Genomic DNA, 24,422 nt, shown 5'->3' on the forward strand with positions numbered 1-24,422 from the left:
GGACTACTTTTCGCTACACTATTAAATAATTGAGCATATTTAAATCGAACGAAGATTAAGCTGCTGTTGTATTGATAATGTATCTAATCAATGTGCTGCTTAATAACCTAAAATAGGGCATAAAGTTTTTAATTAGCATGCTTAAGATTTAATACCAACTAATCCTGAATAATTTCATTATAGTTCTTGTATTTAAATCGCAATAGGAAGGAAACGGCCTCTGAACAATCAAAGAAGAAACGCACGTGAGCTGTAAATTCTGCTCCAACTTCCAAACAGGTGACCACTTTTCTGTGGGTTTTTAATCGAACAGAATCGAAAAATGGTGCTATAGAAGTAGCCACATTTGTGTTTCATACACCATTCCCACTATTCTTCCTCTTGCACATGACTCAAAGTTGGCGATCCAGTTTTGGAGTTGAAAACACTAAAACTAACAATATTATACTGCTGCTCATAAAAGATGATTGAGTCGTGCGTAGGGGTGTTGGTCTCGCAATCGATTTCGCCTGCCTTTACTTCGGACAGGGGCTACTATAGGCAGTGCGAACGATTATTGATAATTTCTGGTAACTGATCGATTTTTTCTTAGCCACAACAGGAATATCATAATCAACAACCTGATATCTATTAAGCTTTGGAAGAATGCAGAAATCTACATGCGGCGCTTTGGCGGAAGAAGGGCGGAGAAACACTCTTCGACATACATGCTGGCAAGGGAAATAGAAATATCATGAGTTGCATTTTCTTCTTGCGGTGATAATTCAATTTTAATACGAGGAACCAATATTTTCAAGCAACTGGTGACTTTCACTGTTCACATTCGTGATAGATAGGCTCTCTAATACGGAGACTTTGTAATCATTGCTGTTTGACATCCTCTTCTATTTTTTTTTTTTTTTTACTTGTGGCGACAGAATTTTTAAGATGCTGTTATCACTTGATGTTCCTGCAGCTCCTTCGAAACGAAGTAACTCTGATTCAAGACTACTAGAACTTGACATCATCTGTTCAGCAAGTCGGTTTGAGAAAAAATAAGGAAAATATAAAAAACAGCGACCGAAATATGAGAAAAATGAAAAGCCTTGAGTCAGAGATTGTTTTTTTGCCCTTACTTCTCAAATGCATTTGTGTCATAAATTCAGAAAGAAATGGTTCACCTGATAGCAGAGTTTAATTGCTGGCACCACTTTCCAGATGCCTTTGCTCTCTCAGTTGCTACACTCTATTTTTTAGGCAGCTTATCATTGCTTCCATGCATGAATTCTGGCCGTCCTTTTAACAGTTCGTTGATGAAAACTATTATTCCGTGATAATGATAGGTAGTAGGTACTTAGGTAGTTACTTACATGTTCCGTGGATCATTTTGCACGATACATCGTAATGATGTCTAATGAGTCATTTTACATTCACATCGGAAATTAATTTGTACATACTGTTACATTATGAACATTTCTAGGGGTTTCTTTCTTTTTTTGCAAAACGGGGAAAAGATGCACAGATGGGAATTAGTAATTCCTAGCCACCACCTTTTACGCATTACAATAATAGAAATTCTTGTACAGAATAGATGTCAAGGAGAAACTTTCTCTGTTTGCTATCAAATTTTTGTGCTAAAGCCAACCTTAATGTCGAGTAATGAACACCATTTTATATTGTGTTATTATAATTATGTACCTCATTGTTCCTTTTGAAGTGTAGTGGATTATTTACAAGAAACCTCATGATGGAATAAATATACTGTGAAGCAGTAGTCAAAGCGCCTACTTCTTCAATAGATGTCTACATAATGATTGTGAGTGAACATCACATATTTGTCTTACAGCACGTTTTTGTGCAATGAAGACTTCCTTTCTTGAAGATGTCTTATATGCAAAATGTCGGTTTACTGATTTGTCTCTTTCCAAGATTTTCAATTATCCTAAGCGCAGATGTTACTGAACTAAGATGTTTTAGGAGTTCTGAAACGTATTTTCAATATTGACCTTAAGAAGTTTGAAGTTTCCACATTATTTATTATTTCCTCACCATATGTTACGCTTATCATTGATGTAGAACCTCTAGATGTGCCGATCTGAATATGCTGAGTCTTTTTAAAACTGACGGTGAGACCATTCGCAGAAAAAGAGTTAATTATACCTTTAAGAACTTTTTGTGCCATTTCTTCTGTTTCTGTATGTATGCTTGGATTGATCACAATACTAGTGTCATCTACAAAAAGAACTAATTCCCATAGTTGTATACTAGACAGAAGATGGTTTACATATATGAGGAGCAGGAAAGAACATCAGATTGACCCTTGGGGTACCACATGAATGATTTTTCCCCAGTTACAATTATGCGCCTGGACTATATTGTTTGAATTACTAAATACAACTTACTTAATTTTTTTTCTTGCTTATATATGAGATTCAATGGTTGACTATGCTGTTAATCCCATAAAAAGTTAAGTTATCCAAGGGATTACTGTGATTACAGTCAAATACCTTAGAGAGATTACAGAGAAACCAGCCAGCGTGGCGGTCTGATTGGCCGAGCGGTTCTAAGCATTACAGTCTGGAACCGCACGACTGCTGCGGTCGCAGGTTCGAATCCTGCCTCGGGTATGGATGTGTGTGATCTCCTTAGATTAGTTAGGTTTAAGTAGTTCTAAGTTCTAGGGGACTGATGACCCCAGAAGTTAAGTCCCATAGTGCTCAGAGCCATTTGAACCAACCAGCCAGCGCTATTTTATTATTTAATGCTTGTAAAACCAGTCTAGTGAACGTGTAAATGCCATTCTCAGTATAGAAACCCTTTTGAAACCCAAATCGTGATTTTCTAAGGAAACTGCTAATGCTAAGGTGAGATACTATTCTACAATACACCACCTTCTCAAAAATTTTGGAGAATGATGTCAGCAGTCAAACAGGTCAGTAGTTATTGACATCTTTCTTATCACCATTCTTAAGAAGGCAAACCACATTAGGAGGTTCAAAGTATCCGATTTTTTTAATTGCATAAATCACTACCTAAACCACCCAAGAATACGCTGTCAAAATTTCGAAACGAAATTCGCATCCGTGTAGCTATTGTGAGCATAGAACCGAGTCACATCGGTACAGGTTCGAGCGCAGATAGGGCGACATACTATCATATGATTTCCACGGATGAAACTCTTGGACACGAGTATTGCCTAGAGGGAGAAGACAGCTGGTGCGAATGGCAGAAACGAACAACCCTTGGAATGGAACATGATCCGCACCCTACTCCATTGCACCCCGACGTACAGAAGGAAATTCTTCCAATATATGAAGATTTATCAAGGGATGAATTACTGGAGAGATGTTTAAGTCACCACACACAAAATTCGAATGAGAGTTTTAATTCCACTATTTGGCGAATAGCTCCTAAACACTTGCACTCCGGACTAAAAGTCGTTGAATTGCATCGTATTTAACAGCAGGCTTATTCAATGAAGGAAATTCATCCCTTCTGATGGTCATGAACGAGGCAGAAATTGTAGCAGGCAAACAGATCATCAGCTATGCAGAACAAATGGATAACCAGCGCCTGAGCCGGTAGAAGCGACGTTGTTTATTGGAATCGAAGGAAGGTCGGAAAGCTCGGAAAGCACTGCTGCAAGCGCAAAACGAAGGCTATGAGAAAGAAAGAGGATTACTTTATGATTCTGGAATCGCAGATTAATCGATAAGCATTTTACATTATTGTTAACTTCCTCGAATATCCAGTTTCCGAGAATTTATTTTTAAAACGCGTTTAGAGAATTTATTTTTCAATCACGTTTATCTCGAAATTACTTTTTTCACATTTTCGTGCAGTGTAACTGCATAAAACGGTATAGAACCGATCATTACGAAAATTGATAGTAAGATTCTTTACAAAATTACGAATTATATGAATCAACTTATGAGATATATCATGATTGTAAGGATATTTTTCTTGGCATAATTAGAAATAAAAAACGTGAAAAACGAAGTAAATTCTTCCAACGCCTGCAAAATTTTTAATTTTCATTATTTTCACCTGCACTGAGGTTCACATTCTTACAAAATAAGTTATTAATGAAAAATCGAAACCTTTTTTTATTTCAGATGAAAATCGGAATGGGTACACTGTACGCAATTTAGGAACTATACACTCACAAAACTTCAGCGGACATCACAGCGTAGCTTTATTATTTTTGGCTGAAATTATTCAAAAAAATTCATAAAAACTGGTAGAAATATGAATGAAATGACGTAAAAATTTGATTAAATTCTAAGTGACTATTTCTACCCAAAAATTCCCAAACTACCAGTGTCAAACAGCTTTCCGAGCTTTCCGACCTTCCTTAGATTCCAATAAACAACGTCGATTCTACCGGCTCAAGCGCTGGTTATCCATTTGTTCTGCATAGCTGATGATCTGTTTGCCTGCTACAATTTCTGCCTCGTTCATGACCATCAGAAGGGATAAATTTCTTTCATTGAATAAGCCTGCTGTTAAATACGATGCCTTGTGCAGATCATTTTTGTTCCTGGTATTGTGTGTATGAACTGAGCTGTTTGTTGAAGAAATATATATATTATTTACGACATAACTGTCATTCGTCAGCGCCATTTACCGTGGCAACTCTGCATTTCCGAAAATATGCTCACAGGACATCTTTTTCCTCCGTTTACAGTCAGGAATCCGTGCCTAAAGTTTGTCGGTTAATGTTGATCCTGTTTATTTATTTTTTTAACCTGTCACTGCGGTATTATATTTATTGATGCGTTCTAGTTCAGAAAGTCTATCGTGAATTTGGTGTGCGGAACATGGAACTAAATAGATAATGGAACTGCCTATCTCATATGTATTTATACAATACATAATTATACATCTGATATACTATAGACATACTCTGACTTGCACATCTATAACGTCAGGATACTGCAGCCTCAGTGAACAGTCTACTTCTAAGAGATCGGTATGCTTTACATGAACGGATGACATATGCAACTATGTCAAAAACCTTTTAATTAACCTTTCGAAACTGAGTATGTAATACATTAATCTACTTTGAAATGCATAACGGCGACTACGACAGCACTATGTAACCCAGAGTTAAAATGAGTAATTTCGTTACATGTTTCCGATGTAATTTTGGCAAACTGAGTGTCACTTTCTTCTGACTGTATTCCACGGGTATCGTAAAAATGTAATTATATGAAATATCGATTCCATTTTGTGTGAATAGTGTTTCATGTTATACCTCAATGAGAAAATTCAATAAACTGCGGGAAAGGAAACTGAGTCAGACGAAAAAGTGTCTTTACTGGAGCAGTAAGCGAAAGAAGCAATATTGAGCAAGAATGTGCCGCGTGTTACTTGGGAGGTCATAAACCAGCTGATCGGGCGAACTTGCACAATAACTTCTGCAAGTTAGAAGCGTAACTCACAGAGAGAATGGCTCAACGGCACATTTCTCGTATAAAGTTTTCAACAACTTGGCACAATAAACGTTTTGAGAAGGCACTCTTAAGACTAAAGGAAACGTATTTCCTTGGCTGTAGCATGAGAGTGTCTGCAGATTCCTTGCATAAAAAGGCATTAATCGCACTAATTGCGTTTGTTTCATCGTTAATAGATTTGTTGTCCACAGTAGCGCAGCTGGAATGTGTGTGGTGTAGGAACTGCGAAGGTGCAAACGGATCAGCACCTTCCCAATTCTTTCATCATTATGTCAAAGAGATTGTAACTACAAATGGAAGAAATTTTAGAGTCTGTGAAGAAAGTATTTTTCTTCAGTTTCCTGTATGTCTCATGGGGGTTAATGTATTTGGGAAAGATCGTCCTTAAAATATGTGAGAATACTACGGATAATTTGTCAAGGCTTCAAAAGTGTACGCAACTAAATTTTAGAGCCACTCTTGGTAACGAGATTTTAGTCGAGACAAATTTTTATAATCTGTCATTTACTATGAAAGTGAGTGAAACCCAGCAGAATTAGTCTTTCGCCTCAAGTACTTCTTTTCTTTAGTTCTAAACTTATCACCCACATCCATCGTCGAAAATCGGGCCCTTGAGTTCTCCTTTCAGTTGCTCTTTTCAGTGCAGAGGAAACTACTCTGGCTTGTTTTAAGACATTCCCTGCTAGTGTGTACCGTTATTTTCTAACATTTCTCCACAGATCATATTCACCACTTATTCACTGTAGTATATGTAGCTTTAATAACGTATCTGTCTACTTTGCTTTGATTCTGTCCGGCAAGGAACATTGTACACAAGTGTCTTCAGACGTGCCGTATACAGCATTTAGTGGTAGAGGTGTGTGCGTTCTTGCACAGCCTGCTTTGTTGCCACGTTTCTCTCCCTCTCTCCACACTTTGTGATGGGAAATTTCCGTATGCATAAAATGGTGAGAAATTAAAAACTTTGCTTGAAATTATAAATTTGACCAGAAATTAAAAACCTACCACTTGTGCTACAAGGTTCTCCCCCATGCCTTTGATATTGCTGTGGATGTAGGTCTGTTGTCCTAAGTATAAATTGGCAGGAAATTACAAAAGAAAAAAAAGTGGTGTATTGTTCTCTTGGTGTAAAATTCAAGGATTTGCAAGATGGCGTATGGTGCAGGTTCCGGGAAGAATGGCAGCGTCTCCGAAAGGTCAACCACACGCCTCTACATGGTTCTGGGCAAAGGACACCGTCACCCCTGAGACAAAAGATGTTATTCTCATTTCATCTATAAGTATGCTGGCTATTTCCGAGAACCTGCATAATATATGAAAACATATTTTTCACCCTACCCACCTTACAGTTTGTGACCAGACTGAGCATGCCTGCTATTTATAGCTGACCTATTTCAACAACATGAAAAACTACTTAGTAAACGTAAACACGAATAAAAGTTTGCTCTGATACGAAACTTCCTGCACATTAAGACTATATGCCAGAGCCAGACTCAAATGTTGTTAACAACAATGTTGGAGTTGTTAACACAAAAGTTGATAAAAACAAAGATGTTGTTGTAATTAATACCGAAATCGGTAATCTTAAACAGGAAATGATAGGCGTTCAGGCGGAAATTGCAAGCATAAATATTCGTTTTGATTCCGAAATTAGCAGAATCGAGAAAAGTGTAAGAGAAGCAGTTGCTCCGATCATCGGGAATAAGGTGGCGGAACAAATTCAATTAGTGAAAAAAGGGGATCAACAGAAGGTGGAAACTTTAAAGGTTTAGTGTCCGAAGTAGATACTAAAGTGAGGAAGCAGGCTAATACCTGCGAAGAGAAAAAGTGGGAAGTGGAAACGCTTGCGACAACCACTTGCCAAGTAATTACGAGTGTGTCGGAATTAGAAAAGAAACTTGATGAAAAACAGAGCTATGTGCCAATCTGTGCACATAGTTCGGAATTGTTGACGAAAGAGGAGCGGTTCGACCCCTTGAAAAAAGGCGGTATACACGCGACGGATTTCATTAAAAATTGTGAAAGAGTTTTACCCGGATCATGGACTAATGACAGAAAAATTAATGCGGTTATTGACGTGTTGGCTGGTGATGCCAAGCGTTGAGGCTTAAACCTCAACATCACGAACCTGACTTTCGACGAGTTTAAAAATTTGTTTCTGGCTGAATACTGGTCAGAGCAAAAACAACAAAGTGTCTGGCGCGAATATGTCGTATAGAGGCCTTTCGATGAGAATTCGTGTGGCTCGATGAAGGAGTTTTGTGAGGGCTGGATCCCCAAATTGGAATATTTGCGTGATCGCCGCACGGAATCCGAAATAGTCTGGGAACTCTACAAGAAGCTTTCAGATGATACAAAACGGTACGTAGGAAGCAATGACAAGACAATCAATGATATCCTGTAAAGAGTTGAGGACGAGGACAATTGGTGCAATAATCGCGACAGTGGTAGAGGCCGTGGTAACAACAACGATAACCATGGGAATAATGCACACCGCAACAATGGCAGCAATAACAGTAATCGTTCAGACCGTAATAACAATTGGTACAATGCAAATAATAACAGGAATAACGGAAACAATTATCATACTAACGTGACACGGGCTTCACAGAATAGTAATAACGCCAGAGGGTGTGATAAGCCACCTCAGCAGCATCCAGGGAGCAGATCTGCTGGGACGAGACAGGGAAACCATTAGCCGCGCCGGTGAGGGGCCGACCGGGCGTGGAGAAATTTTGGCGGCCCAATAACAGGAGAAACTACTTAAACCTAACTGTCCTAAGGACATCACACACATACATGCACGACGCAGGATTCGAACCTGCGACCGTAGCGGTCGCGCGGTTTCAGAGTGAAGCGACTAGAACCGCTCGACCACACCGGCCGGCTCTTCGTTATGAAAATTCCGTATGGAATAATCAACGGCGGGAGAGTGTGCCAGTGTTAAGAGAAAGGAGTGCGCCCACAAGTAGTAGATCAGCTGTAGACACGGCAGTAGAAAATATATTCACTGTCAGTGAGAAGAATTTAAGTAGTGTTCCGGAAATCGATTATAAAGTGACAGCTGTAACACCCACAGCGGAACTGGAGATTGAGTTTAAGAATGATTCGCAATTGTTGAGAGAAGATCGGATGTCGGATAACACGTCTGTCATCGAGCGAGGGGATGCAGAGAGGGATGAGGTCTGGTTAAGGCAGTTCGGTCGCTTATACGACGAACTAAGAGATTATAGGGGCCTGTACGGGAGAAGTGTTTATGGGGAGTGCGGGCAGGATTTGCCGCGTCTCTTCCCGCAGGAAGATAGTGTTTTTGAAGTGATAGAAAGTTCTGGCCCTAACCGGCAGACCTTACCGAAAGTTATAATGGTAGATGTGGCCGACCCATCCGACGCAAAACTCCAGTTTAAACATTGCGAGAGTATTAAGGAGAAAGATTACGAAAATTTTAGTGATAGCCGGACACGATTGGTAGAAAAGCACGTAGATTACAGCGTGTATGAGGTTAGAGCCGACGTTATACGGTCAGACGGTAGCAGTGTGGGTTGCGGAGATCCAGAGGAAGTAATTGCAGATACTACTGGGCACATTCCTCCAGGTAGATTGGCAGATGAGATCAATCTGGCCAAAGAGGACTCAACGAAGGTGACGATTAGTGAAGTGAAGTGATAGCAAAGCAACGCTTACTAGTTGACGAGTTACAGGAAGAGGTTTCGGTATTGGAGGCGAAGCTACAGACTAAGCCTCAGGACAAACGTCTTGAAATTAATACTGTGTGTGAACAGAGGCAGAAAAAGCCGCCAGATAAGCCGGATTTAGGATCAAAGCCGGATGGTTTTGTCTGGAATGACCTGGATATAGACGAGGATTTACTGTGGGAAAATAAAGAAACAGTCGAGGACAAGTGTAGACAGATAGTAGTGTCTGTTAATATGCACGACCTACAACTAAACGTGTTGATTGACACCGGTGCAAAATTGAGTGCTGTATCTGGGAAAATATTTGAGTTACTGAAAGACAGACCTGGTATCGTAGTTACGCCAGCAACAGGAATGAAAATTATCGGTGCTACTGGGAAGGCCAGTAAACCGGTCACAAAACAGATTTTTGTCAACTTCCAGATATGGCGGCACGATTTGAACAAGAGTTTGTCGTCGTGCAAGACTTAACTACGGAAGTAATTATCGGGTTAGATTGGCTATTAAAGTACCGTGCGATGATTAATTGCGAAAGCAAAACTTTGACATGTACGTCACAAGATAAAACTATAGTAGTTAGTTTTGACGAGGCAGGAGACGGTGTGCATAGACAATACCAGCCTATACACATTGTTAAGTGGCCGGATGCCATTGACGTAGGTATGAATTTGAAGTACTGTAACGTGAGGAATCTCGGCATTGACAATAGTGTAGAAAGTGAATTGGAAAGTATTGTAGACGGTGTGTCAAACGTTAACACCCGAACAAAGATGAAGCCGACTTTTCCGTACCTATTGCCATCACAAACCATAGGACATGGGGCAAATATGTAGGTAGCAGAATTTGAGAGAATTATGAACACCTTGAGACATGAGTCTACAGGATTGTCTCCAGAGGAAATACTGTTAGATGACAGAAGTAAAAGTTTAGTGGAAGAGATAATCAAATTCCCTCCACGGGTTGACATTAGTATTGGTGTGAAAAAAGACCGTTTGCGAGAAATAATGAATCTAAAAGCCGATGCTCGCATACGTCGTCATGACGCTAAAGCGCGTTTTGCTAAGTTTGCAATCGGAGACTTAGTACTTGTAAAAGCTCATGAGAAATCGAGCGAGATAGACAATGAAATCTCTAAATTTAAATTTGTTTATAATGGAACATATAAAGTTATTGGTATACCTCACACAAATGCTTATTGCTTAGGGTATCCAAGCTTTGGAAAACTATTAGGTATACGGAACATTGTAGACTTGAAATTGTACCAACCAAGGATTAATTAATACCACAGAATGGGTAATTTGTGCAGTATGTAAATATAGTGTGTAAGATTTAGGGATTTGCCATGTTGCCATGCTTTTGCCTGACCAAGAGGACATTAAAGAAGTTGTAATTAATAAGTAATTAATTTTCACTAAATGATTTAAGCGTAACTGATTATTAATCAATTAAAAGATCCATGCTGCTAGTTTAAGTTTTCAGCTGAGTCACTGTAGATTAAGGAATGTAAATATGATTTTGTAGCTAGCTGTAAGATTTCATAAATATGTGATTCACTAGTCATTGACGATGTACTTAGACGCTGTTTTAAGTTTCAGGCTAGTACATGCGTGTGATGATGGACAGTGTTGAGTTATCCACTGTGATGGTGTTAACGGACTCCTTGAGATTACTCGGGAGTGAGTTTTTCCGAAAGAATCCAGTGAAACGGACGTTCTGGAAATGTCGTTACACAGACGAGTGAGATCAAGCGTGCCGCACAGGCGGGCGCAACAATACTTTCGAGGCGGAGCCGCTGTCGGCTCTTGTGCCGCTCTCGGTATTGTTTGTACTTGCTGATACGGGAGGCGGATTTGTTTTTCTTCCTGGACAGCTGATTTGAAAGAATTCTGCTGTCAGTATTTTTTTTCGATCTGCTGTATATTATTTTCTTGTTTAGCGTTAAGTGGACTCTCATGACGAGAATATTAATTGTGAAAAGATTATATAAAAATGTGTATTCTATGAAATTATTTATTAATTTGCGTATTTTGATATACCTGTTTTTTATGACCATGTACTCTGGTTAATTTTGTAAATAGTATCCATTTCTTGATACTGTTAGGAATTTTGCCGATTTAGAATAGTTGAACCATTTTCTATGTTTTCTATGAATTTTAATATGTTGTCAACCTGTGTCCTTTTGTGTAAGATGACAGAATGGAATAAGGTTAGGAGTGTCTCCACTCAATTATTATGGTCTAAAATTTGGTTTATGGTTAATTAGCCTAATGCTAAATTTTCTTGATATTTTGAGCATATGCCTTTCCGCTGCTTTTTTATCTTTTTGGGACATTTTCTGAGTCTGTTTAGGTTACACGAACATCCTCAAAGAATGTAGGGCACGTGTAACGCCGGAAATGCATATCCTCCTATTCCCATCTATTGTACTATACATTCTTTTCCATTATTTGTTACATGAAGATACGACATTTCTGTGTGTTTATATATATATATCGATGTATAATTGGTTTGTTTTGTAAATATTATTTCTATTTTTACGCTGGGTCTGGCCAGGGAAAACTATGCTATCGAACGACTACATCGATAGGTCGTGTGGAGAACCAAAGTGTTTAGGATCTTTGGTAGTGTTAACTCTGCCGCATGGAGCACGGGCAGAGGGGGTCTGGCTGGAGTACGGCGGTGGAGCAGGTTTGTTGTGTGACGCTCCCGCGAGTTGCCGCGCTTTTGGGGTTTGACAGCATGTAATTGCGCTCGACTTGCTATGATAGTTTCTGTCACGGTGTCGCGGACGGGAAGCATTAGCTGGCGCACATCAAGAGCCCGTTGCGCCTGGTGACCGTGTCGAGAAGAAGGCGCGCCAACATCCAGCTTCTACAACAGCGACGGCCGACAATGAGTGACTGTCGCCACCTCCTCGATCGACGATTTCAAACCTTCAATCAACCAACAAGGAAAACTAAAAGCACGTAAAGTTTTAGAACTGTATGGCAAACCTTAGCTTTTCAAACTGTTGCATCAAAAAATACAGCAACTTAGCACAAACCTTTGTTGCACATTGTCCCAATTGCATTACCAAGCAGGGTCCCTTCCTTTTCTGGAATGAACCCGAGTGTCGTTGAAATTCATACGCCAGTGTTAAAGTAATATCATTCCATTTCACTGCTTTAATTTCAAATTTCAGTTAAAGTATTCATAGCTTGCTACAATATTTAGATTACACAAGCAGAAATTAAGAGTGCGAGTTTTGTTACCATATTTTAGCTTACGTGTGACTGCAGCTCTGCTTGGTACGTACTAAATTTTACTATTGTTCATTGTTCAGAATCATTTAATACAAGTTCAAAGTTAAATATCCTATTTCTAAATTGCGTAGGTTCAAGTAGCTTTTGAAATGATTGTTGAGGTAGCCCAAGACTAACCTTATTTTATTGAATTTCGTAGTGCTTCAGAAACAAAGTTCACTATTAATTTCAGTCACTAAATTAACTTTTAATTTTCTGGTTTTATTAATTTTTTTGATAAATTAAGTCAGAGTGTAGCGAAATTTGTTACTTCTAACAAACATTCAGTTTTCACACAACACGTGTCAACCTTCAGTTGCCACGCTCTTAGTGCTAATTATATGTGCAATAACCTTTCTTTTTCAGTCATTATAGTAGTTGTCCAAAGGACTGGCGACCGTAATTTTCCCTAATCTCAAATATCTAATTGTTGTTGTTGTTGTGGTCTTCAGTCCTGAGACTGGTTTGATGCAGCTCTCCATGCTACTCTATCCTGTGCAAGCTTCTTCATCTCCCAGTACCTACTGCAACCTACATCCTTCTGAATCTGCTTAGTGTATTCATCTCTTGGTCTCCCCCTACGATTTTTACCCTCCACACTGCCCTCCAATACTAAATTGGTGATACCTTGATGCCTCAGAACATGTCGTACCAGCCGATCCCTTCTTCTGGTCAAGTTGTGCCACAAAGTTCTCTTCTCCCCAATCCTATTCAATACTTCCTCATTAGTTATGTGATCTACCCATCTAATCTTCAGCATTCTTCTGTAGCACCACATTTCGAAAGCTTCTATTCTCTTCTTGTCCATACTAGTTATCGTCCATGTTTCACTTCCATACATGGCTACACTCCATACAAATACTTTCAGAAATGACTTCCTGACACTTAAATCTATACTCGATGTTAACAAATTTCTCTTCTTCAGAAACGCTTTCCTTGCCATTGCCAGTCTACATTTTATATCCTCTCTACTTCGACCATCATCAGTTATTTTGCTCCCCAAATAGCAAAACTCCTTTACTACTTTAAGTGTCTCACTACCTAATCTAATTCCCTCAGCATCACCCGACTTAATTCGACTACATTCCATTATCCTCGTTTTGCTTTTGTTGGTGTTCATCTTATATCCTCCTTTCAAGACACTATCCATTCCATTCAACTGCTCTTCCAAGTCCTTTGCTGTCTCTGACAGAATTACAATGTCATCGGCGAATCTCAAAGTTTTTATTTCTTCTCCATGGATTTTAATACCTACTCCGAATTTTTCTTTTGTTTCCTTTACTGCTTGCTCAATATACAGATTGAATAACATCGGGGAGAGGCTACAACCCTGTCTTACTCCCTTCCCAACAACTGCTTCCCTTTCATGTCCCTCGACTCTTATAACTGCCATCTGGTTTCTGTACAAATTGTAAATAGCCTTTCGCTCCCTGTATTTTACCCCTGCCACCCTTAGAATTTGAAAGAGAGTATTCCAGTCAACATTGTCAAAAGCTTTCTCTAAGTCTTCAAATGCTAGAAACGTAGGTTTGCCTTTCCTTAATCTTTCTTCTAAGATAAGTCGTAAGGTCAGTATTGCCTCACGTGTTCCAGTATTTCTACGGAATCCAAACTGATCTTCCCCGAGGTCGGCTTCTACTAGTTTTTCCATTCGTCTGTAAAGAATACGTGTTAGGATTTTGCAGCTGTGGCTTATTAAACTGATTGTTCGGTAATTTTCACATCTATCAACACCTGTTTTCTTTGGGATTGGAATTATTATATTCTTCTTGAAGTCTGAGGGTATTTCGTCTGTTTCATACATCTTGCTCACCAGATGGTAGAGTTTTGTCAGGACTGGCTCTCCCAAGGCCGTCAGTAGTTCCAATGGAATGTTGTCTACTCCGGGGGCCTTGTTTCGGCTCAGGTCTCTCAGCGCTCTGTCAAACTCTTCACGCAGTATCGTATCTCCCATTTCATCTTCATCCACATCCTCTTCCATTTCCATAACATTGTACTCAAGTACATCGCCCTTGTATAGACCCTCTATATACTCCTTCCACCTTTCTGCTTTCCCTTCTTTGCTTAGAACTGGCTTTCCATCTGAGCTCTTGATATTCATACAAGTGGTTCTCTTATCTCCAAAGGTCTCTTTAATTTTCCTGTAGGCAGTATCTATCTTACCCCTAGTGAGATAAGCCTCTACATCCTTACATTTGTCCTCTAGCCATCCCTGCTTAGCCATTTTGCACTTCCTGTCGATCTCATTTTTGAGACATTTGTATTCCTTTTTGCCTGCTTCATTTACTGCATTTTTATATTTTCTCCTTTGATCCATTAAATTCAATATTTCTTCTGTTACCCAAGGATTTCTACTAGCCCTCGTCTTTTTACCTACTTGATCCTCTGCTGCCTTCACTACTTCATCCCTCAAAGCTACCCATTCTTCTTCTACTGTGTTTCTTTCCCCCATTCCTGTCAATTGTTCCCTTATGCTCTCCCTGAAACTCTGTACAACCTCTGGTTCTTTCAGTTTATCCAGGTCCCATCTCGTTAAATTCCCACCTTTTTGCAGTTTCTTCAGTTTTAATCTACAGGTCATAACCAATAGATTGTGGTCAGAGTCCACATCTGCCCCTGGAAATGTCTTACAATTTAAAACCTGGTTCCTAAATCTCTGTCTTACCATTATATAATCTATCTGATACCTTTTACTATCTCCAGGGTTCTTCCATGTGTACAACCTCCTATCATGATTCTTAAACCAAGTGTTAGCTATGATTAAGTTGTTCTCTGTGCAAAATTCTACCAGGCGGCTTCCTCTTTCATTTCTTAGCCCCAATCCATATTCACCTACTATGTTTCCTTCTCTCCCTTTTCCTACACTCGAATTCCAGTCACCCATGACTATTAAATTTTCGTCTCCCTTCACTATCTGAATTATTTCTTTTATTTCATCATACATTTCTTCAATTTCTTCGTCATCTGCAGAGCTAGTTGGCATATAAACTTGTACTACTGTAGTAGGTGTGGGCTTCGTATCTATCTTGGCCACAATAATGCGTTCACTATGCTGTTTGCAGTAGCTTACCCGCATTCCTATTTTCCTATTCATTATTAAACCTACTCCTGCATTACCCCTATTTGACTTTGTGTTTATAACCCTGTAGTCACCTGACCAGAAGTTGTGTTCCTCCTGCCACCGAACTTCACTAATTCCCACTATATCTAACTTTAACCTATCCATTTCCCTTTTTAAATTTTCTAACCTACCTGCCCGGTTAAGGGATCTGACATTCCACGCTCCAATCCGTAGAACGCCAGTTTTCTTTCTCCTGATAACGACATCCTCTTGAGTAGTCCCCGCCCGGAGATCCGAATGGGGGACTATTTCACCTCCGGAATATTTTACCCAAGAGGACGCCATCATCATTTAATCATACAGTAAAGCTGCATGCCCTCGGGAAAAATTACGGCCGTAGTTTCCCCTTGCTTTCAGCCGTTCGCAGTACCAGCACAGCAAGGCCGTTTTGGTTATTGTTACAAGGCCAGATCAGTCAATCATCCAGACTGTTGCCCTTGCAACTACTGAAAAGGCTGCTGCCCCTCTTCAGGAACCACACGTTTGTCTGGCCTCTCAACAGATACCCCTCCGTTGTGGTTGTACCTACAGTACGGCTATCTGTATCGCTGAGGCACGCAAGCCTCCCCACCAACGGCAAGGTCTATGGTTCATGGTTCATATCTAATTAACGCCAGTTAATTGTTAACGTAACGACCGCACATTTACTTTCATTATTAATTTTACCCTTTTCTCTAAATCAATTTTCACCAATTTCATTTGCATTTTTCTTTTCATTTAGATGTAACCCTTTCCTCCCTCTTTACCGACAAATTAACTTCGGTGAGGATTGCTTTTCCCAGATTTCCATTAGGTGCACGCGGTTTAATTTTCACTGTCATTAAGGTCGATAAGTGAGGGGGAGGTTACAGCTAGACAAGTTTCGTTCTTTGTAGTTTTTTCGTTTGACGCTTACTTCATGAGATATTTGGCCCAGTCACTATCAATGGACCACCCTGTAGACACAGAGCAACTGTATCAAGCTGTAGATGAATTGGATATCCCACGAAGACTGTTAGGTATAGTAAGAATAACAATGAGAGGAACACAAGGTAGCATAAAAACTGGAGGTATGTTATCCAGTGCTTTGGTAATTAAAAATAGAGTACGCCAAAGTGATGCCCTGGCACGCCTGCTATTCAACGCCGCTTTGGTGAAGGTTATGAGAGAGGGAAATATCCTGAACACAGAACCGATTTTTCGTAAATCTGTACAGATAATGACCTCTGCAGACGTCATCGACATAGTAGCAGGAACTTTGACAGCAACGGAAGACACATTCACCGCACTTGAACAGACCGGTGTGAATATAGGAATGAATATCAGCGAGCAGAAAACAAGATACCTAGCTGGTAAAGCCATGGGGAGAACATGCTATTCGAAAGAACAATGGGTAGTTAGTTACACTTTTGAAAGATTCGATCATTTCAAGTACCTGCCAGTCTAATTGATATCTCCTATGGAACTAAGCAGAGATTGATTTTAGCCAATGAAGTTTATTTCACCTTATCAAAGCAAAAGCTTCAATCTCCAAGGCTCCTGAGTAGAACCACAAAACCGACAGTCTATAAAACAGTGATCAGACCTGTGCTTACAAACGCCTCTGAAACCTGGGTTCTGACAGCAAAGGATGCCGAATCGCTAGATGAATTCGAGAGAAAGATATCGAGTGACCACTGCGGAGGACTCAGAGATGCCGCGTAGTCGCATGAGACAGCATTATCAGAATCTGGCAGAGTTTGAGAGGGGCCTCATTGTGGGTCTCCATTGGCCGGCTGGTCGACTAGCACAATATCCAGATTTATGGGGCATTCAGAAGTGTAATGGCCGATGTTTGACTGCACGGGAATGTCAGGGCTGGAATACTCGCCTTTAAGGTGCCAGTTGACCAAGGCTGACCACCGCGAGGGAGGATTGCCGTACTGTGTACCAAGGGCATTCTAACCCGTTCATATTTCCACCTGCCATACTAGAACAAGTAATGGACTCTCTCCAATATTCGGTGTCATCCTGCACCACTGGTCAGAGACTAGCAAGACCCAGACTAGGGAATTCAAAAAAAATGGTTCAAATGGCTCTGAGCACTATGGGACTCAACATCTTAGGTCGTAAGTCCCCTAGAACTTAGAACTACTTAAACCTAACTAACCTAAGGACATCACACACACCCATGCCGGAGGCAGGATTCGAACCTGCGACCGTAGCAGTCCCGCGGTTCCGGACTGCGGCGCCAGAACCGCACGGCCACCGCGGCCGGCAGACTAGGGAATTATCGTCCCATGAACTGTCGGCCTCTATCACAACACAAACGGTCGCGTTTGCGGTGGTGCCTTGACCAGGAATCACGGACCGTAATGAATGGTGTCACATAGCGTTCATCGATAGTTCATGAGTCTGTGCTACTCCAGATGCCTACCGTCGATGAATATGGCGGCGACCGGGGAAGAGGTCCCATTTTTCAAACGTTTTGGAGAGGCACAGCGATATTGCTCCCGGCATCATGATGTGTGCAGCCACCGGCTATGACTACAGACCACTGCTCGATGTGAATGTGGGACCTCTGACGGCACAATGTCACGTCAAGGATATCCTGCATCCTCATGTGTTACCTCTCACCCGAGACTGTTGTGATGCCATCTTTGAACAGGGCAATGCTCATCCACACATTGCTCGTGCCTTTGTGAACCGTTAGAGCGTTACTGGGGTACTCGCGCGGCCAGCAGCGTCCCCACATCTGTCCCTGATAGATTGTGCTGGACTAGCTCAGCCGTCAACAGCGTGCCAGTGCTGTACCCAAGATATCAAGGACCAGTTACAGCACTGGAGTCATTTTCCTCAGTAGTGGACAAAGCGGCTTTGTCACACGCTTCCCAACAGACTCAGCGTGTGTATCCTGGCCACAGGCGGTGCAGTGTCGTACTGACAAGTGAGAAAATATTGGCAAGTTCTTTATAAATTTGACTCGATTTTGTGATCATTGAAGTAACATAACATACTCTCTCAACTTGTGGAGTTTCATTTCGTTTCCTCCTTCCCTTTCGGGTGCTTTAATTTTAACACCATTGGAATTTTGTATGTTGTCACCTGAAAACTAGCAAGGACAAGTAATTGTAACGACTATCGTAGAATCAGTTTGGTATCTCATATTTCACAGTTGGTGAGTGGTATGGAAATGAAAACTAAGAATATGTTAGATGATCGAGGTAAAGGTACCAGTAAGGCACTTATCAGGTTGCGGTTGATAGTGGAGATAATAATTAAGAAAATCTTTAATGTTGTTTTGCTTTGATGAGAAATGAACAAATCTGGACACGAACAAGTGTGTTTCATATATTGTTTAGTTGTTTCGTACCTTGCTTAGCTGGAAACAAATCAATGAATTGTAGCTATTGAAGTTTAGCTATCACTTCCACTAGTAAATGTGCCTAATACAATCAACGGAGACAGCACATTAGAAGATACATTCTGTCTCAAATTTTTGTATTAAAGAAAATTAGAGTACTTGCATGAGTGAGATATTGACGGGGAGAAACGAGAATGAGAGAGATACTGAATTGCTATAAGACCACCATACAAGTAAAATCCTTGAAATTAACAGAATTAAGACATGAAACGTTAGTAGCTTCTGTGTGTCTCAGCAGAGACTAATGTTTTAATCCAATTTTTCAATTACGTGACAAATGATTACTGTGTTATTACACGTTCCATGTTGTTGTTGTTGTGATCTTCAGTCCTGAGACTGGTTTGATGCAGCTCTCCATGCTACTCTATCCTGTGCAAGCTTCTTCATCTCCCAGTACTTGCTGCAACCCGCATCCTTATGAATATGCTTAGTGTATTCATCTCTTGGTCTCCATCTACGATTTTTACCCGCCACGCTGCCCTCCAATGCTAAATTTGTGATCCCTTGATGCCTCAGAACATGTCCTACTAACCGGTCCCTTCTTTTTGTCAAGTTGTGCCACCTACTCCTCTTCTCCCCAATTCTATTCAATACTTCATCATTAGTTATGTGATCTACCCATCTAATCTTCATCATTCTTCTGTAGCATACCTTTTGAAAGCTTCTATTCTCTTCTTGTCCATACTATTTTCGTCCATGTTTCACTTCCATACATGGGTACACTCCATACAAATACTTTCAGAAACGACTTCCTGACACTTAAATATATACTCGATGTTAACAAATTTGTGTTCTTCAGAAACGCTTTCCTTGCCATTGCCAGTCTACATTTTATATCCTCTCTACTTCGACGATCATCAGTTATTTTGCTCCCCAAATAGCAAAACTCCTTTACTACTTTAAGTGTCTAATATCCTAATTTATTTCCCTCAGTATCACCCGACTTAATTCGACTACATTCCATTATCCTTGTTTTGCTTTTGTTAATGTTCATCTCATACCCTCCATTCAAGACACTGTCCATTCTGTTCAACTGCCCTTCCAAGTCCTTTGCTGTCTCTGTCAGAATTACAGTGATCGGCGAACCTCAAAGTTTTATTTCTTCTCTACGGATTTACATTCCAACCCCGATTTTTTTTTTGTTTTCTTTACTGCTTGCTCAATATACAGATCGAATAACATCGGACATATGCTACAACCCTGTGGTACTCCCTTCCCAACCACTGCTTCCCTTTCGTGACCCTCGACTCTTATAACTGCCATCTCCTTTCTGTACAAATTGTAAATAGCCTTTCGCTCCCTATATTTTACCCCTGCCACCTTTAGAATTTGAAAGAGAGTATTCCCGTCAACATTGTCAAAAGCTTTTTCTAAGTCTACAAATGCTAGAAACGTAGGTTTGCCTTTCCTTATTTTATTTTCTAAGATGAGTCGTAGGGACAGTATTGCCACACGTGTTCCAACATTTCTAGGGAATCCATACTGATCTTCCCCGAGGTCGGCTTCTATCAGTTTTTCTATTCGTCTGTAAAGAATTAGTGTTAGTATTTTACAGCCATGGCTTATTAAACTGATAGTTCGGTAATTTTCACATCTGTCAACACCTGCTTTCTTTGGAATTGGAATTATTATATTCTTCTTGAAGTCTGAGGGTATATACAAGTGCCGGCCAGTGTGGCCACGCGGTTAAAGGCGCTTCAGTATGGAACCGCGCGACCGCTACGGTCGCAGGTTCGAATCCTGCCTCGGGCATGGATGTGTGTGATGTCCTTAGGTTAGTTAGGTTTAAGTAGTTCTAAGTTCTAGGCGACTGATGACCTCAGATGTTAAGTCCCATAGTGGGCAGAGCCATTTGAACCATTTTATATACAAGTGATGTTCATGCAAGTGGTTCTCTTTCCTCCAAAGGTTTCTTTAATTTTCCTGTAGGCAGTATCTGTCTTACCCCTAGTGATACGTGCCTCTACATCTTTACATTTGTCCTCTAGCCATCCTTGCATAGCCATTTTGCACTTCCTGTCGATCTCATTATTGAGACGTTTATATTCCATTTTGCCTGCTTCATTTCCTGCGTTTTTGTATTTTCTCCTTTCATCAATTTAATTCAGTATCTCTTCTGTTACCCAAGGTTTTCTATTAGCCCTCGTCTTTTTACCTACTTTATCCTCTGCTACCTTCACTATTTCGTCTCTCAAAGTGACCCATTCTTGTTTCTTTCCCCCATTCTTGTCAATCGTTCCCTAATGATCTCCATGAAACTCTGTACAACCTCTGGTACTCTCAATTTATCCAGGTCCCATGTCCTTAAATTCCCACCTTTTTGCAGATTCTTCAGTTTTAACCTACAGTTCATAACCAATAGGTTGTGGTTAGTGTCCACATCTGCCCCTGGAAATGTCTTACAATTTAAAACCTGGTTCCTAAATCTCTGTCTTACCATTATATAATCCATCTGAAACTTCCTAGTAACTCCAGGGTTGTTCCATGTATACAACCTTCTTTCACGATTCTTGAACCAAGTGTTAGCTATGATTATATTATGCTCTGTGCATTATTCTACCAGGCTTCTTCCTCTTTCATTTCTTAACCCCAATCCATATTCACCTACTAAGTTTCCTTCGATACCTTTTCCTACTATCAAATTCCAGTCACCCATGACTATTAAATTTTCGTCTCGCTTTGCTACCTGAATAATTTCTTTTGTCTCATCATACATTTCATCAATATCTTCGTCATCTGCGGAGCTAGTTGGCATATAAACTTGTACTACTGTGATAGGCGTTGGCTTCGTATCTATCTTGGCCACAATAATGCGTTCACTATGCTGTTTGTAGTAGCTTACCCGCATTCCTATTGCTTTATTGATTATTAAACCTACTCCTGCATTATCCCTCTTTGATTTTGTATTTATAACCCTGTATTCAACTGACCAAAAGTCTTGTTCCTCCTGCCACCGAACTTCAACAATTCCCACTATATCTAACTTTAACCTATCCATTTCCCTTTTTAAATTTTCTAACCTATCTATCCGATTAAGGGATCTGACATTCCACGCTCCGATCCGTAGAACGCCAGTTTTCTTTCTCCTGATAAAGACGTCCTCTTGAGTAGTCCCTACCCGAAGATCCGAATGGGGGACTATTTTACCTCCGGAATATTTTACCCAAGAGGACGCCATCATCATTTAACCATACAGTAAAGCTGCATGCCCTCGGGAAAAGTTACGGCTGTAGTTTTCCTTTGCTTTCAGCCGTTCGCAGTACCAGCACAGCAAGGTTGTTTTGGTTATTGTTACAAGGCCAGATCAGTCAATCATCCAGACTGTTGCCCCTGCAACTACTGAAAAGGCCGCTGCGCCTCTTCAGGAACCACACGTTTGTTTGGCCTCTCAACAGATACCCATCCGTTGGGTTGCACCTACGGTACGGCCATCTGTATCGCTGAGGCACGCAAGCCTCCCCACCAACGGCGAGGTCCATGGTTCATGGGGGGGGGGGGGGGGGGGAGGGGGGACGTGTTCCATATAGATTAAAAATTCAATGCTTTGTGTATCAGTATTGATGACAAATGAAATGCTTTAAGTGATTTTCGTACCAGATGATGGAATACGAGATGATGGAATACGGCCGAAATCGGTTGTAGTAATAAAATGAAGTTAATACAGTTCAGTATCATGAGTTTTTTTAACTTTTCTTTTTCGATCTCTTCACATTTTTTTATGTAGCCATTCCGTCTTAGCTTCCCTGCACTTGCTATATATTTCATTCCTCAGCGACTTGAATTTCTATATTCCTAAATTTCCCTCAACAAATTTGAACTTCCTTCTTTCATCGATGAGCTGAAGTATTTCCTCTGTCATCCATTATTTCTTCGCAGTTTCCTTTTCTTGTACCTATGTTTTTCTTTCCAGCTTCAATAGTTGCCCTTTGTAGATATGTCCATTCCTCTTCAGTTGTGATGGCTCCTGATGTATTACTTATTGCAGGATCTACAGCATTATAGAACTTCAACTGTATCCCTTCATTTCTTAGTACTTCTGTATCCCACTTCTTTGCGTATTTATTTTTCCTGACTAATCTCTTATCTTACATTGTGGTCTGAGTCTATATCTGCTGCAGAGCTCGCTTTACGTTTCTGTATCTGATTCCAGAATTTCTGTTTCATCACGATGTAATCTAACTGAAATTTTCCCGTATCTTCCGACATACATTTTCCAAGTGTATCTCGTCCTCTTGTAATTCTTGAACAGATTATTCGATATTACTAGCTGAAATTTATTACAGAACTCAATTCATCTTTCTCCTCTCTCGTTCCTGGTAACAAGGGAATATTTTCCAGTAAACTTTTCTTCCACTGCTTCCCTTACAACCGGATCCAGTCCCCCGTGACTATTAGATTTTTATCTCCCTTTATATACTGAATTACCTGTTCAATATCATCATATATTTTCTCTGTCTCTTCATCTTCGGCTTGCGACTTCGGAAGTATACCTGATTTATTGTTGTCTGTATCGGTGTGCTGTCGATTCTGATCGCTGAATTGTTCACAGTAACTCATTCTCTGCCCTACCTTCCTATTCATAAGGAGTCATCCTCCCGATGTAACATGTTCTGCTGCTGTTGATGTTACCCTGTACTCATTTGACCAGAAATCCTTGTCTTCTTTCCATTTCGCTTCACTGATCCCAAACTATACCCATATTGAGCCTTGGCATTCCCCTTTTCAGATTTTCTAGCTTCCATATCATGTTCAAAATTCTGACATTCCACGCCCCGGCCAACGAAAGGGTAGAATGTTACCCTTTCGTTGGTCATTAAATCTCTTTCTCATGGTCACCTCCCCATTGGCAGTCTCCTCCCGGAGATCCGAATACGGGACGTTTCCGGTATCTTTCGCCATTGGAGAGATCGTCATGACACTTTTTCAAATACAGGCCACATGTCCTGTGGATGTACATTATGTGTCTAACGCACTGTTTTCCATTTCCTTCTGCATCCTCATGCCACTGATCACTGCTGATTCTTCCGACTTTAGTGGTAGTCTCCCACTCCAAGGGCAAGAGAGTGCCCTGAGCTTCCGTCCTCCCCGCCACCCTTTATGACAAGGCCGTTGGCAGAATCAGAGTGACTCCTTACGCGGAAAGTCTTCGGCCGCCAATGCCGATTATTAATCAGATGTTAAGAGGTGGTGGAGTACGAACCTGGCACCGAAGACGTTTTTATTATCAGTGAAATACGCTGCCCCTAAAACAGGGGTCATTTAAAATCCAGTTTATCAAACTCATGATATTACTGAACATGATTCAAAAGATAAATTGTCTAGCTGACCACCTACGTTTTCACTGATATATACAAATAACATGCAGCCCGCCGTCTCCTCCAGTACTACTGTTCCTAAGAACGAATTATGCTACCGTACTTGATGAAATGAATCTTGGTTTGACCCTTAGTGTCTTGGCCTGTATGATACTCGCAGCCCTACAGTAGCCATGCTAATAAAAATGGGGCA

The sequence above is a fragment of the Schistocerca cancellata genome, chromosome 1 (genome assembly GCF_023864275.1).
Source record: "Schistocerca cancellata isolate TAMUIC-IGC-003103 chromosome 1, iqSchCanc2.1, whole genome shotgun sequence".
NCBI lineage: Eukaryota > Metazoa > Arthropoda > Insecta > Orthoptera > Acrididae > Schistocerca > Schistocerca cancellata.